The 13,937-nt window shown below is 41.3% G+C and overlaps 1 protein-coding gene across 1 annotated transcript in view; it reads right to left on the bottom strand.

Moving 5' to 3' along the window:
* CAPN15 (calpain 15) overlaps window positions 1-13,937 on the bottom strand; it is a 92,331-nt gene that overhangs the window by 77,566 nt on the left and 828 nt on the right. The window lies entirely within an intron of this gene.

Raw genomic sequence — 13,937 nt, 5'->3', positions numbered from 1 at the left:
TTCAGAGGTTTTTGTAAGATTATTGGGCAGTTTCTCTGCCTACAAGATATTATCACAGGTGCTTGGTTTACTTTTGCAGTTCTCAAAACTGAATTTGACTCAACAGAGATCACATGCCTCTTCTTCCCAGCAAAAATGTTATAACATGAACAGAGTTGAGAAAAAGACCTTAATCCTATTGTTCTACAAACCTATGAATACAGAAACAACCCCTTCAGTGCTAAGTTTCAAGAAGTTCAGTGAATAGAATAGAAACAATATGTTTCTGATTGTTTGGAGTGGACAGTATTTAAGTTTTTCATGTGTAGGCTGGGCTGACAGTCTAAGTTTCTTAAAATATATATATATTGTTTTTGTTTAGCCAAATTAGTTAACAAACATGGATGTTTGTTTAAGCAAATAACATATGCTGTAATGTTATTGTTTCAGTTGAATAAATCTATTTAAATTGTTATTATTAAGGTAATGATTATTTTTCTCCTTCCTAAGTACAACAGTAAAGTTGTCCAAATATGAATGATTAACCTATTAAACTGGGGATAAAAAACTAATATGAAAAGTTGTTATTCTAAAAATCTTCATCTACTTGCATATTAAAGTTATACCAGCAAGAATTAGTCTTTATGTAGAAAACTATGATTTAAATCAAGCCTTACTGACTAGTGATTTAAATCGTGATTTAAATCGTGATTTAAATCAGTTTGATTTAAATCAAATCCACCCTGACCACCACCAACGAGTAGCAGTGCTAGGTGTGAGCAGAACAATGACCACAAATCCTCCTGTGAGAGGGAAGATCACCACCAGGAGGGGAACCAGTCAGTTCCATGAGAATTCATTTAGCAGTAACCAGAGCTGGCTCTAGGGGTAGGCTGGGTGGCGCGGGGCCGGCAGGGGGTCGCCGTGTGGAAGCCGTGCTGCGCCCACCCACCGGGGCAGGGGCGCCAGAACGATCTCCACACCACGGCGCCAGGGCGCCCGACATGCTTGAGACGGCCCTGGCAGTAACATAAAATGTAAGCAGGCTTTGCAACCATGGGCCCAGCAACCAACTTCTCCCTTTCTATACTATATTTTCACACATCTCCATCCAAGACTGGATGCCAAGTTCCTACAGAAAACCACTTCCCCACAGGGATCAAACAAATAAAACCAGTTAGTGCCCATCATACTTGATTAGTTCCTGGTTCACTTGTGAATCGGATTCAGAAAGCTCTGGAAGACTCTGCTTGCTTCTGTGACAGCCAAGATGAGCAGATTAGAGTTGGGTGGTTGCAGGATGAAGGACAAAGAGCCCTAGCTTCCAACTAATGACTGGTGGCATGAAAACTCACTGCAGGCATCCCCAAACTCGGCCCTCCAGATGCTTTGGGACTACAATTTGGGACTACATCATCCCCGACCACTGGTCCTGTTAGCTAGGGATGATGGGAGTTGTAGTACCAAAACATCTGGAGGGCCGAGTATGGGGATGCCTGACTCACTGCAATGGAAGAAAAAGTTCATCCTAGCAAAACAACACTTGCTACTCTGGGAGAAGCAAAGGAAGCAGAAAATCCAAATATCCAGAACAGTACAAGATCAAAGTGAATGAGGTCAACTTCATCTCTATAACTCAAGCCACTGGGTTTTGTTGGGGGGTGGGGTAGGGCAAAGGGGTCAACCCATTATGCTGTGGAAGAACCAAATTTGACTCTGAGTGGCATAAACCACATCAGTCTATATCCAATTAGTCCCTTTGCTACTCTTCTTTGTATCAGACCACCCCTAAGTATTCCTCCCACAAGCTGGCAGGTAAAGCAAGCAAATGGAACCTCAGATTCCTCCCTTTTATGGCCAGCCACTTAAAACTTATCCAACTCAATGATGCTTTCCTGAACTGGTTGACCCAAGGCTCTTATATGCTCCCATAGCAACACTCTGGTTCAGACAGCAGCACAGACAGCACAGCTAAGGTCACCTAACAGCAAATTGTGGTGAAAGGCAAGCAGAACACAGCACAGGAGGTAGATATTGGATATTGGAGAAAGTGAGAAATAATTCCACAAAACCACCCATTCTTTGGACTGTTCTATGAACGTCTAAGTTAATATGCATGGGCTTTGAATTCTGGCTGACTTTGATCTTCTTTGGGGCAAATTTTAGCCTTAACTCCACTGTATGAATGTATGCTGTGGGCTATGAAGTCTGGTCTTAACAAGAAAGTAGTAAAGGACATCCCAGTTATATTTTATAATAATAATAATATATTATTTATACCCCGCCCATCTGGCTGGATTTCCCCAGCCACTCTGAAAAGTTTTGGCTAATGCTGCTTACATCAGGCTTGTCTTTAGTCATCAGCCTTATCCAAACTTCTGTATCTACTATGCGGTTCCTCCCACTACATCATCTACATATTTTCAATTAACCCAAGCTTGTTTTATTATGCCATCATTTTAAAATGGTTCAATAAAAAGCATCCTCTTATCTTTTTTGGGACCCGGGTGGCGCTGTGGTCTAAACCACAGAGCATAAGGCTTGCCGATCAGAAGGTCGGCGGTTCGAATCCACGCGACCGACAGGGATGAGTTTGTGAAAGCATGTCAAAGTGCAAATAGATAAATAGTACCACTCCAGCGGGAAGGTAAACAGTGTTTCTGTGCACTGCTCTGGTTTGCCAGAAAGTGGCTTAGTCATGCTGGCCACATGACCCAGAAGCTGTACAGTGGCTCCCTTGGCCAGTAAAGCAAGATGAGCGCCACAACTCCAGAATCGTTCACGACTGGACCTAATGGTCAGGGGTCCCTTTACCTTTACCTTATCTTTTTTTGCATGTCTCACTCTAGGTACACTAACAACCACAACCAAATTAGATATCTGCTGCTTGAAATACTCTAAATATGAACTTTTTGTCTTCTTGGATCTCTTTTTCAAAAGTCATCATCTATATAAAATATGGGTGCAGAGTTGTGTAACCAATGCAATTAATGGCAAACATCAGATTATATGCCAGAGACTCAGGAAGGTTCATGCAAAACACACAGTTATGTCTAAACCTTGATCTAGATATTATTCATGGAGTCCAAAGAGAAAACAAGTAGTAGAAATTCAAGGTGATATAAAACAGGCCTTCCTCTCATCCCAAATTCAGATTCATTTTTTAAAAAATTGTAACCAACCCTTACCTAGAAGTTCTTAGTAGGTACAGCCATTTTACAAGGATCATGGTCTCAAAGTAGCCCCAAAATAACACAACACAAAACAACACAATCATCCACATAGCCAAACATATGTTTCCCTACAAGCAACTGCTGATGTTTAGTAACAATGAACGGATGTCAACTGCAAAATGGAAAGTTTGACCATTTCAAAATGTTTAGTTTTGTTTACTAAATAAAACATTTGCAAGCAATTTGGCCTAACATATACATGTTTATATAATATTTTCATGAATGTGTGCACTCTTACATACCCTCTCACCTAACGTATGCAGTATCTAGTTGAGATACCTGTATTGCAGGGGGTTGAACTAGATGACCCTCAGGGTTCCCTTCCAACTCTACAATTCTATGACTCTGTGCTAAAACTAGACCACTCTGCAGGGTGTCACAAAAATGTTCAATGTAATTTTTTTAAATGCAAATCACCCAAATTTGCGTAGGATTTCCCCCCCCAGAAAACCCACATCCCTGGCAGCTTCCTACAGAATGACAACGATGTGTGGGTGTGGGTGCATTTGTGAGAGAAAGTGCCAAGGCCAGCAGGAAGAACAGCTGGCTCCTTTATCAATGAACCACAGGGCTGCTAGTTCCTAGAAAAGCCACTATTGCAGAATGCCTCATTTCATCTGGGGCATGCCTTCTGTCCCTTCCCAAGAGTTCATGAGGACAATATATAGCAGGTGTAGGTTTTCCTTGTCACCTCCACATTGTTCATTTTTCAGAAATGTCTTCTCAAAGATTGCAAAAGAACAGAACTACTGTACAGTCCTAGAATCCAGCAACTCTCAGTAGTTGAAGGCTTGATATCGTGAGTGAGTGGTGAATTTGTGGCTTTTTGAAGAATAACAGAACTGTAGAGTCAGAAGGGTTATTTAGTCAAATTCCTTGCAATGCAGAAATCTTCTGCCCAACATGGGGCTCGAACCCATGACCCTGAAATTAAGCAATCGTGTCACATTTATTCCTCAGTTTCTGATGCACTGAGTTATAAATCAATAAATAAGAAGGGGAGCGACAATTTAGACTAGATACAAGAGTTTAATTTTAATTTCCCAAACATTCTGTCTACAAGGTACCCAATGCTACCTTGTTCTTCTGGTGCGTACTGCTGTTAGGATACAGAACTTCATTTTGTACTTCTAATCTGTTTTAAAGTACTTCCCAGAGGAAAGAAGTAAGCATTTTAAAGTCCAGTCACATGCAGCTGTAACGAAGCTACACCCCTCCAAAATAGTAGAATTAGCTTGCCTCTGCTTGCCAGAAACAAGTGTTTCCTAAACAAGCATTTCCTTTATGGAAAGACTGCTACCCCATCTCCACTGCAAACAGCAAACTTCCCTCTCTTGACTCAGCAAGCTGCATCTAGCTACAGGTCTGTACTTGCTATCTGCTAGTAGTAAAGTTTTTTTTCCAACCTGTATTTACAAGTTACAAAACACACAAATGCACAAGAACTCAAAAGCCAGATTCCTATCAATGTTTGTTTTCAACTATTGTTTTAAAGATGCAAGTGCAGAGAAATAGAAGAGTGCAAGGGAACATGTTACTCTCCCTTCCCCATGCCCTCTCTTGTCTTCTTTCTTAGCACACTTATGTAGGTACTGATATCTTAAAAGTGCTGTACTTACAGATCAGCTAGTTAATGTGTCACTTGGCAGAGTATTTATAAAGATTTACCTTCCTTGTAAACCTTATTTAATGGGGGCGGACAGATTTTTCAGCAGCAAGAGAATAGGGTGGAGAAGCCTGTTATCTTTTGGAGAGATAAGGCCTAGGCTACCCTGGTAATTAGATGGGAGACTACAATAAGTCTGAGGCTTTAGCTGGAATGCTGCTCTCTGGACAAGGTGAGCCTTCAGGAAATGTGTTGTCTGAAAACTAGTATGGTGTACTGTATAAGTGTTTGAATTATTGGATTATAAATTCACATTTCAAATATCAGATCAGCCCCAGGCAGTAGTCCCAGGTAAGTAAGCCACAATCTTTTAAGCTTCAGTTCTCCTTCTGCAATACTCTACAAAGATAATGTCACAGGGTTGTTGTAAAACTTATTAGACTAAGAATAATTTGAAATATCCTGCAAACACACAAATGAAAATGCAGAAAGAAGAACACAAATCCCTGAAAATGCCTGGCTGCCCATTGGAAGGAACCCATGAAACAGTCTGAAGGCAAATGATACAGCTACTTGGTGAAACTAAGCAAGCCTGAGTCTGGTTTGTGACTGGAAAGTTCATGTTTTTTAACTTAAATGTTTTATGTTTTTCTTGCTGTAAATTGTGTGTGTGTGTGTGTGTGTGTGTGTGTGAGAGAGAGAGAGAGAGAGAGAGAGAGAGAGAGAGAGAGAGAGAGAGAGAGAGATCAACATACAGATATTCAAACAAACAAACAAACAAACAAACAAATATTCAATAAAATGGATATTCAAACAAAATATATAAATGAACTGAATAAAACATTAATAAGGTTAGGTATCCTGGGTAATTTATTACATTTGCACCCCTTTCCCAAATAATATCAGACTAACAAACACATTTATTTATTTATTTATTTATATTAGATTTATATACTGTCCTTCATCAAAAGATCTCAGGGCAGTTCACAACAAAAAAGACACAAGAGAAAAGCACTAATAAATAGTCAAAACAGAAGCAACAAAACAGCAAAAAAAAAAAAACCAACACATTTAAAAGGCTGTAGAATATTAATCCACCAAGGGCATAGCTGAAGAGCAATGTTTTTGCCTGGTACCTAAAAATATATAATGAAAGTACCAGATGAACCTCCCTGGGGAGAGCATTCCATAAACGGGGAGTGACTGCAGAAAAGGCCCATTCTGGTGTTGTCACCCTGCGGACCTCACATGGAGGCGGCACATGAAGAAGGGCCTCAAATGATGTTCACAATGTCCAGGTTGGTTCCAATCAGGAGAGGTGGTCCTTGAGGTATTGTGGTCCTGAGCCATTTAAGGCTTTATAGGTCAAAACCAGCATTTTGAATTGGGCCCTGAAACTAATTGGCAGTCAGTGCAGTCCGGCCAGGATTGATGTAATATGCTCAAACTGACTTGTCCCAGGGAGCAACCTGGCCACCGAATTCTGCACCAGCTGAAGATTCCAAACAATCTTCAGAAGTAGTCCTACGTACATGTATACGTAATGTGGTACAGCAATGTAACCAAGAGGTTACCAGGACATAGATAACGAAAGTTAGGCTAACCCTGTCCAGAAAGGGGCACAGCTGTGCCACCAGCTGAAGTTGATGAATGGGACACCATGGTGCTGAGGCTACCTGAGCCTCAAGGAGTATGCCCAAGCTACGTATCTGCTCCTTCAGAGGTAGTGTAACCCAATCAAGAGCAGGCAACGTCCCATCTAGGGAACCACCCGCTAACAGTGTCTCAGTCTTATCTGGATTGAGCTTCAGTTTTTTGGCTCTCATCCAGTCCATTACCTAGATAATACAACCACCTGGCACATTCATTCAGGTCCTGGCAGATGTTGTTTCAAAGATGGGTAACATCAGGTGTCTTCAGAATATTCCTGGGACCACAATAGTGCTTTGTTTAAATACAAATTTACTTTGAACCAAATATGAATGAAAGAAACATGGCTTTTATTGTCAGCAGTTATTTCTGAATAACAGCTATGGCCTAAGATGCAGAATTGAATGCAGAAGGCTACAGGCTCAATTTCTCACATCTCCAGTTAAAGAAAAGAGCTTTGCTGCTTTGTAAGTAGAGCTGGACCAGATGGATCACTGGTCCATTTTTGTACAAAGCAGTCCATGTAGGCAAACATCTAGAACTGGGCTAAACAGCTGCAAAAAGAATAAACAAAACTATTTCCTTGAAATGGCTTCATAGCCTCTTGGATACAAAAAAGGGCAATCTGAGGGTAGAATTTTTCAGGTTTCTGTTTTCAAAAAACCATCAACTATGAACATCTTCCACACACATATGGTACCCTTCAGCAGCTTCCCAGATATGGAAAAGCCTCCTAGGCTTAAAGCCAAATACTAGCACTAAGAACCAGTTAACTGGGAAAGCCACAATCTCCCTTCTGCCAAATCAGAACAGCTTCCCAATCTCCAAAGTTATGTTAGCTAGATTTAAAGCAGAAAGCATACACTGCCCCTGAGCCAGACATCAACTTGCCTGCCCTTCTAATTACATCAATATAAATGCATTATCTTTGCTGTCAAAGTTTGGCTTTCACTAAAATAGCAGCAGACTTGTGCAATGAAAAACTCAAAGGCGGGAACTGAAATCTAGAAATCCTTTCTTTAGGCCAATTGCAATCTGGATCCTACTCTGTTCCCCACAAGCCTCTTCAGTCTCACACTGATTTAGGAAGAAAAGCCTCTGTGTGTCTAACAGAACAATAGCAATAAGAGCAGCAATAATAATGCACAGCTACTCCTTTCCATTCTTTTCCTGTGTCAGGAAAGAGCACTTCAGCATTTGGTATTTCCCTTCATTGAACCTTCAATGAATGGGAAACTGGAGAAAGCAAGTCTACATCTCCTTTTGTCTCCTAAACGGTAGCCTAACCATCAAGCAAATGATAGTGAATGCAGGTAAAAACAAATATTCCTCTTAGAAGGGATTAGCTACCCAGGAACCAGCCCCACTGTGAGGCTAGCATACCAAGATATATTAGATATCCTTTTAAGCTAACCTGAAAACAGCAAGTCAGAGGTCAGGGCAACACAGGGAAAGCTTATTGGGATCTCAATTAAAAGGACTGTTTTAGGGCAACCCCAGCCTTGCTAACTAACTACAAGCAGGTCAGGCCAATTCACAGAGAGGTTTTACTATTCATTTGTATTCCACACTTCAATGAGGCAAGGCGATCTCTCCCTTTGACGAAGGCAACCCTTAGCACTGGCATTGCGCACGCCTTTCTCCGTAACTACTGAACCATAATGTAACAAATTTGGCCACAACGTTCCATGCCCATCAGGGAGGGATCCGGCATAATTTCCCCCCAAAAAAACCCACACCTTTTCATACCCAAAATAATGATTAAACACAAAAAGTGGTGCCCAAATTAGATGTCACCACCAGAAGCTCTGAAGACTCCATCAGCATCCAATAGAAAGGCAGATCGCCCGCTGCTGCCTCCAAAGCTGCGCCACCAGATGACATCACAAAATTCCACAGCAACCAACTGAAAACTGGCCTTTTGCAGCAACAAGGCCCAACATTGCCAAGTGGAGGTAGGGGCCTGCCTGGGGGTGATGGGGGGCGAATAGGAGGCAGGGATAGGTAATGGGTCAGAACAGGGTGGGGGGGAGACACAGGGATGAAACCTGCCCTCTCCACAGTATCTCGCCTCGGCTTTGCAGACTAGGCTGAGTGGATTTAGGGGCCTGCCTGGGTGGGGGATGGGGGGGTGAATAGCCCGCAGCATAGAATCAACTGAATATGGGCCTTTTACAGGGCCGTGCCTTTGGGTAAAATAAATGTTATTTCACATAATACATGTGGGTAGGGAGGGCAAAAATTTACAGAACACACACATTGGGGAAATTATTGTGTGCAAAATGTACGGGTCACAGGGATAACCCGGGGGGCGGTTGGACGGAGGAGAGGAGGGAAATACAGGGATAAGCCGGGGTAGGGGGAAGAGGGGGCATAATAGGTCATGGATCAGGACACAGTTGGGGGATTCACAGGGAGGGGAGGAGTGGGGGAATCACAGGGATACGTCATGGATCGGCACAGAGTAGGGGAAATCACACAAATAACCCACAGCAACACGTGGCAGGGCCAGCTAGTAGCTTATAACTTTTAACTGCTGCCTCCTGCACTGTTTTTGCTGCATTAGCATCACCTATCCAGGGTGCAAGCCTGGGCAGTGTGTATGGAGGTCTTGGGCTGCACACAGGACAAGACCCCCCCTCCTTGGCCTCACTGATGTGGTCTAAAAGAAATAAAAGCTATACATTTGGCACCAGCTTGGCCAGAAGGAAGCATACCCCAGTCAATAATGTCATGGTGCATCTGCAGCAGCACACCCTCCATCTGCCCCAGAGCTGCAACAAATTCTTCTTTTCAGTGCCTCAACAAGAGTTCAAACACATTATGACATTTCCATACATAGAATTGTAGAATTGGAAGGGACCACAAGGGTCATCTAGTACAACCCCCTGCAATGGAGGAATCTTTTTGCCCAACATGTGAGTCTTTCTTGCATTATGTAAGAATCTGATAAATTGGGGGAGAACTCAAAAAGAAACAAAATGTTCAGTGCATCCAAAGTACAAATCACATTTATATAAGGAACTAATTTAACCTTAGATGTGAAAATGCCCTTTGAAGTCCATTGCCCAAGTTCTGAATCTACCCAAATGGCACAGTTGCTTGTTGTTCAATGTAAGCAATCTAAAAAGGAAGCTGAATGAAGAAGCTGGAGCTCTTTCCATCTCTAAAAGGTCCCTGGCCACTACAAGCCCAGCTTGTTTCCCTTTTTGTAACAAGTCAGTTTTTTAATTTACTTCCAAATAAGCAAGCTTAGGATCAAAGCTCCACCGTGTTAATGGGGCTTATTCTGAAATTAGGCTGCATAGTTAACTAAGCTTAGTACAAATGACACTTAAAGCTTAAACCCTACTCCATATTTAAAAGAAAACACCAGGGAGTGGGAAAATAATAATAAAGAATGAATGAATCACATTGAGAACATTATCCCTATATAATTCAACAAGAGATCAGGCTATGCTGGTGATTAAACCACTAGCCCAGAATTGGATAGAAACAGGGTGGACTTTGTCCAAAGAGAAAACAACAAAACAAAAAGAGTTGTAGACCCTCATGCTCCCTTCCAACTCTACAATTCTATAGAAAAATAACCAGATGTACTATGAGTAGAAGTCTCAGAAAAGGAACTAAGACAGAATCAACAGATTTCAAGTCATTTTTAAAAAAACAAAACAAAATTCTCACAAAGCAAAACCCATTATACAGTACTGTATATGCTACAACCAGAGGCACAATCAATAAACACTAAAGGGCGAGGTTTTAAATTTCCAAAGCAAGAGAAATGGAGGACAAAGAGGAAGCACAGTATTCCACTATTATGCCCAAGATGCAGCATTCACTGCACCCATAACTATGCTGACACTATGTGAGCACCACCACAAATCAGGATGGCGCCACAACACATGGGCACCGCCTCACTGCTGCAGGGCTCTTGTAATGTTTGTTTTTATTTAGAAGAGAACAGACACATCAGACTAAATGCTAGGTTTCATGGTATAGGTACATCCATTCATCACATTTGTATCCTGCACTTCCTTGTAAGAGCTCAGGGCAATTCACATATTTTTATCCCTTTTTGCCCTAACAACAATTCTGTGAAGAAAGCAAAGCTCACAAACAGTGATTATGCTTAGGAGACACAGTTGAGCATCAACAAAGAGCAGTGATATGAACTCAAGAGTTCCCGGTCAGCAGTTGAATGCTGTCCACTATGTAACTTTGGCTAAAGTTCACCAGAACTCATCTTGAACTATGTAATCACTGGTGCTTTTGGATTTCCACCCCACTACCCACCATGTGCCATTTATGGCTACCTGCATATTTTCTTCATGACACAGACATTCACTGTTCCTTTTCATTACTGGAAAGCACAAAAAAAAAGCATTTTGAGAAAACACGCGACTGCACAAACACAGTGCCTTAGTTTACACAGCACACTAAAGCAGCTTTGTATGTAGGGGTGCATAAATATTCAATGAAATATATTGAAGGTTTACACTGATCACAACCTTGATCCTCCCTGCAAAAAGCCTACCCAACAAACTTCTCATAATGCACCATTACCACATATCTGAACAATATTCTGCAATACCAGCTGTAGGAACAACCAAGGTAAACCAGAATTTGTTTAAATACAGATTGTTGTCAGTGTTAGAAAACAGCCAGGCGTGTTTGCGACTGGCGCGGGTCCGACTGCAACAACGTGGAGATCTCTGGATACCAGGTTGGCTACTAGGGAAAGCAAAATGTCACTTAAAAAACGATCTGAAAGATTATCCTTGATGCTTGATTTTGTTTTATTCTGGATTGCTTTGTTAGATGTTTTAACCACTTTGAGATTTATTGCTTAAAATACAAAGTGGTATAGAAATAAAAATAACAAACAAACAAACAAACAAACAAGAAAAACCCACTAGGGAACAAATGGCGCCTAGGCACGCCAATGTGGCAACCGTAACCTAGGTTCAAGGTGCAATTTGGTGATTAGATTATATATCTAAGACTGATTGTTGTACTGAGGTAGCATGTGAGAATACTAAAACTGACATTAGACATCAGCATATCACCCACCCACTAAAATTCAGGCATAAAAGACAACCAGGGCAGGGGTAACCAGAAATACCAAGGCATTTCCACTGGCTGCAGATTCCAAACCGGAAACCTAAACTTCATTCATTCAACCAGAAACATTGTCCCCTGTCCAGCACAAGGATAGGGGACCAAGAATCTTATATTGCACTTCTGGCTCTGCCACTGAGTCACAATTCGACCTTAGACCAAAACACTACTTCAATCCAATGCATCTGTTTCCCTGTCTTATTGGCGCCAGCAACACTTCCTTGCCTCAAAGCAGGAGTTCTTCTGTTTGAGAAATACACAGTTCTTCAGAAGAAACTATGATTAACACTGTTGTGGTACAATTAATAAAATTCATTAAAGAGTAGAGCAAGGATTCAGTGCAACCCTCAAAAGTGCCTGCCTTCTAATTTATAAGATGTTTTGAAAACAAATATATACAATCATCAACTCCAAGAGTCTTTAAAAGGATAGGCATAAAAAAACCAGATCACTGAGAAGACTTTACACAAAGACATTCACAGACATCCTAGACAACCAAGTGCATATTTAGATATGTTTGCATCTTACTGCTTCCAAGTCCTTTTTATTCCAAGGCTTATTTGGGTGATTAAAGCATGTTGATTTCCCAATGTTCCAGGGCAACTTCTTTTTTAAAAATTTAAAGATTGACATTCATTCATTTTTTTCCTAGTAAACCACACTCTGCTCGGCATTACTCACATATATAATGCATAAGAAATTCCACAGGAACCACTTCCCCCTCTGACTTTTTGTCCACCGATCTCATGTTTTGTGACCCTATAACAGTATAGGAACTCCAACATGGATAAGCTCAATGGGGGGGGGGGTAGGGGGGAGAGAATAAAACTCATTTTCATTATTGTGATGCCACACAGCATTTTTAAAAAAAACCCACCTACTATGTTTCAAACTGTTATCCAGGGGTTAGTGTTTGAGTCAAAGAGGGCAGCAAAGGGGGAGGATCTCTCCAAGTTATGACTACCGTAGTTCAAACAGGCTTTATTTATCTAAAAAATACACTGCTTAATATAAAAGTTTCTAAATGGTTTACTTGAAGATTAATAATAATGAAAGAACATTCAATAACATTTCCTAAAACTAGATACAAAGTGCAACTGTATATCACTAATAACAATGAGTAGCTGAGGTCAGTCATGTGCCAAAGCCCATCGCTAGTTAGGGGTCCCCTCACCATGCACCTCATCAGCCTCACTTCCCATGGCTGTCTAGAAAGGTGGGCAGGAGGGCGAGAATGTCTCCCACTATCTCAAAACTTCCCAGGCACTCCACAAGCAACATACTGTGCAGAAGACCTGGGAAAGCACAAGCCTCACTTGATGAGGAATACCCAGAAAGGTTGGAAGCTGTGGGAGATATGATGCGCACTGCATTGTAGCAGAGAAGAACTGAGAACTAGGTGAACATCAGAATGGGACTAGGAAGGGGAACAGACCCTTGGGAAGTTATGCTTGCCCTCCAAGACTCTGGGAGAGTCTCTCAGATCAAACCCAAAAATGCTTCCTCAGGCACCCTCAACCAGTTAAGGGAGTCTGTTGAGAGGCCCTTGACTCCTGGACACAAGCGTCATCTCCAAAGTGGTCCCTAAGTATGGAACAACCTCCCAAGAGAAATTCTTCTGACCCAACCCTCTTATTAAGTTTTAATTTGATCAGACGGTTTTTAAGACGTAACTCTCAATGTTGTTTTTCATCTGTGGATTCTGAAATAGTTTTTACAATAATATTTGTCTGCACTTGTTCTTGTGGTTTTCATGATGACATTTTAATTGCTATTTGTTCGCTTTTTATTGTTAGAATTGCATTTTAAAAGAAAAAGAAAAAAACCTTGTGATACCTAATCTCCACCAAATTTGATTATTATTATTATTATTATTATTAGGAGGCAGGATATAAATATTAAAACAAGCCAAGCAAACAGAGAAGCAGCAGCAGCCTCTGGGCCAAAAGGGGTGTGTGCTCACATTCAGTCTCAACCTCAGTGGTGGTGGTGTGCCCTCTGCTGTGAGCTATTTATTTATTTTCTTCCATTTATATCCTGTCTTTCTTCTCTCATGAAACCCAAGGCGGCATACATGTGGCTTCCCAGGCAGTCTCCAATCCAGGAACTAAACAGACCCACAACATTACAGTAGTTGCATTATTTTTGTTTTGTATTTGAAATTCATATGGTGTTCTGCAACATTAGGGCTCGTTTAAGCACCTTCGGCTTCTAAACTGGTGTTTTAACTTTAGGGGTGTGACAGGCTTTATCTTTTCTGTTACCCATGTTGCTTTTCATTTCACGGTGCATGCCTGACATTTTTTTTTTATATATAATTGCTGCATGCAAATTATGACAAAACATGTTAC

The sequence above is a fragment of the Zootoca vivipara genome, chromosome 13 (assembly GCF_965207765.1).
Source record: "Zootoca vivipara chromosome 13, rZooViv2.hap1.1, whole genome shotgun sequence".
Classification (NCBI taxonomy): Eukaryota; Metazoa; Chordata; class Lepidosauria; order Squamata; family Lacertidae; genus Zootoca; species Zootoca vivipara.
Note: the sequence above shows the minus strand (reverse complement) of the source record. Positions and strands in the feature narration are given on the sequence as shown.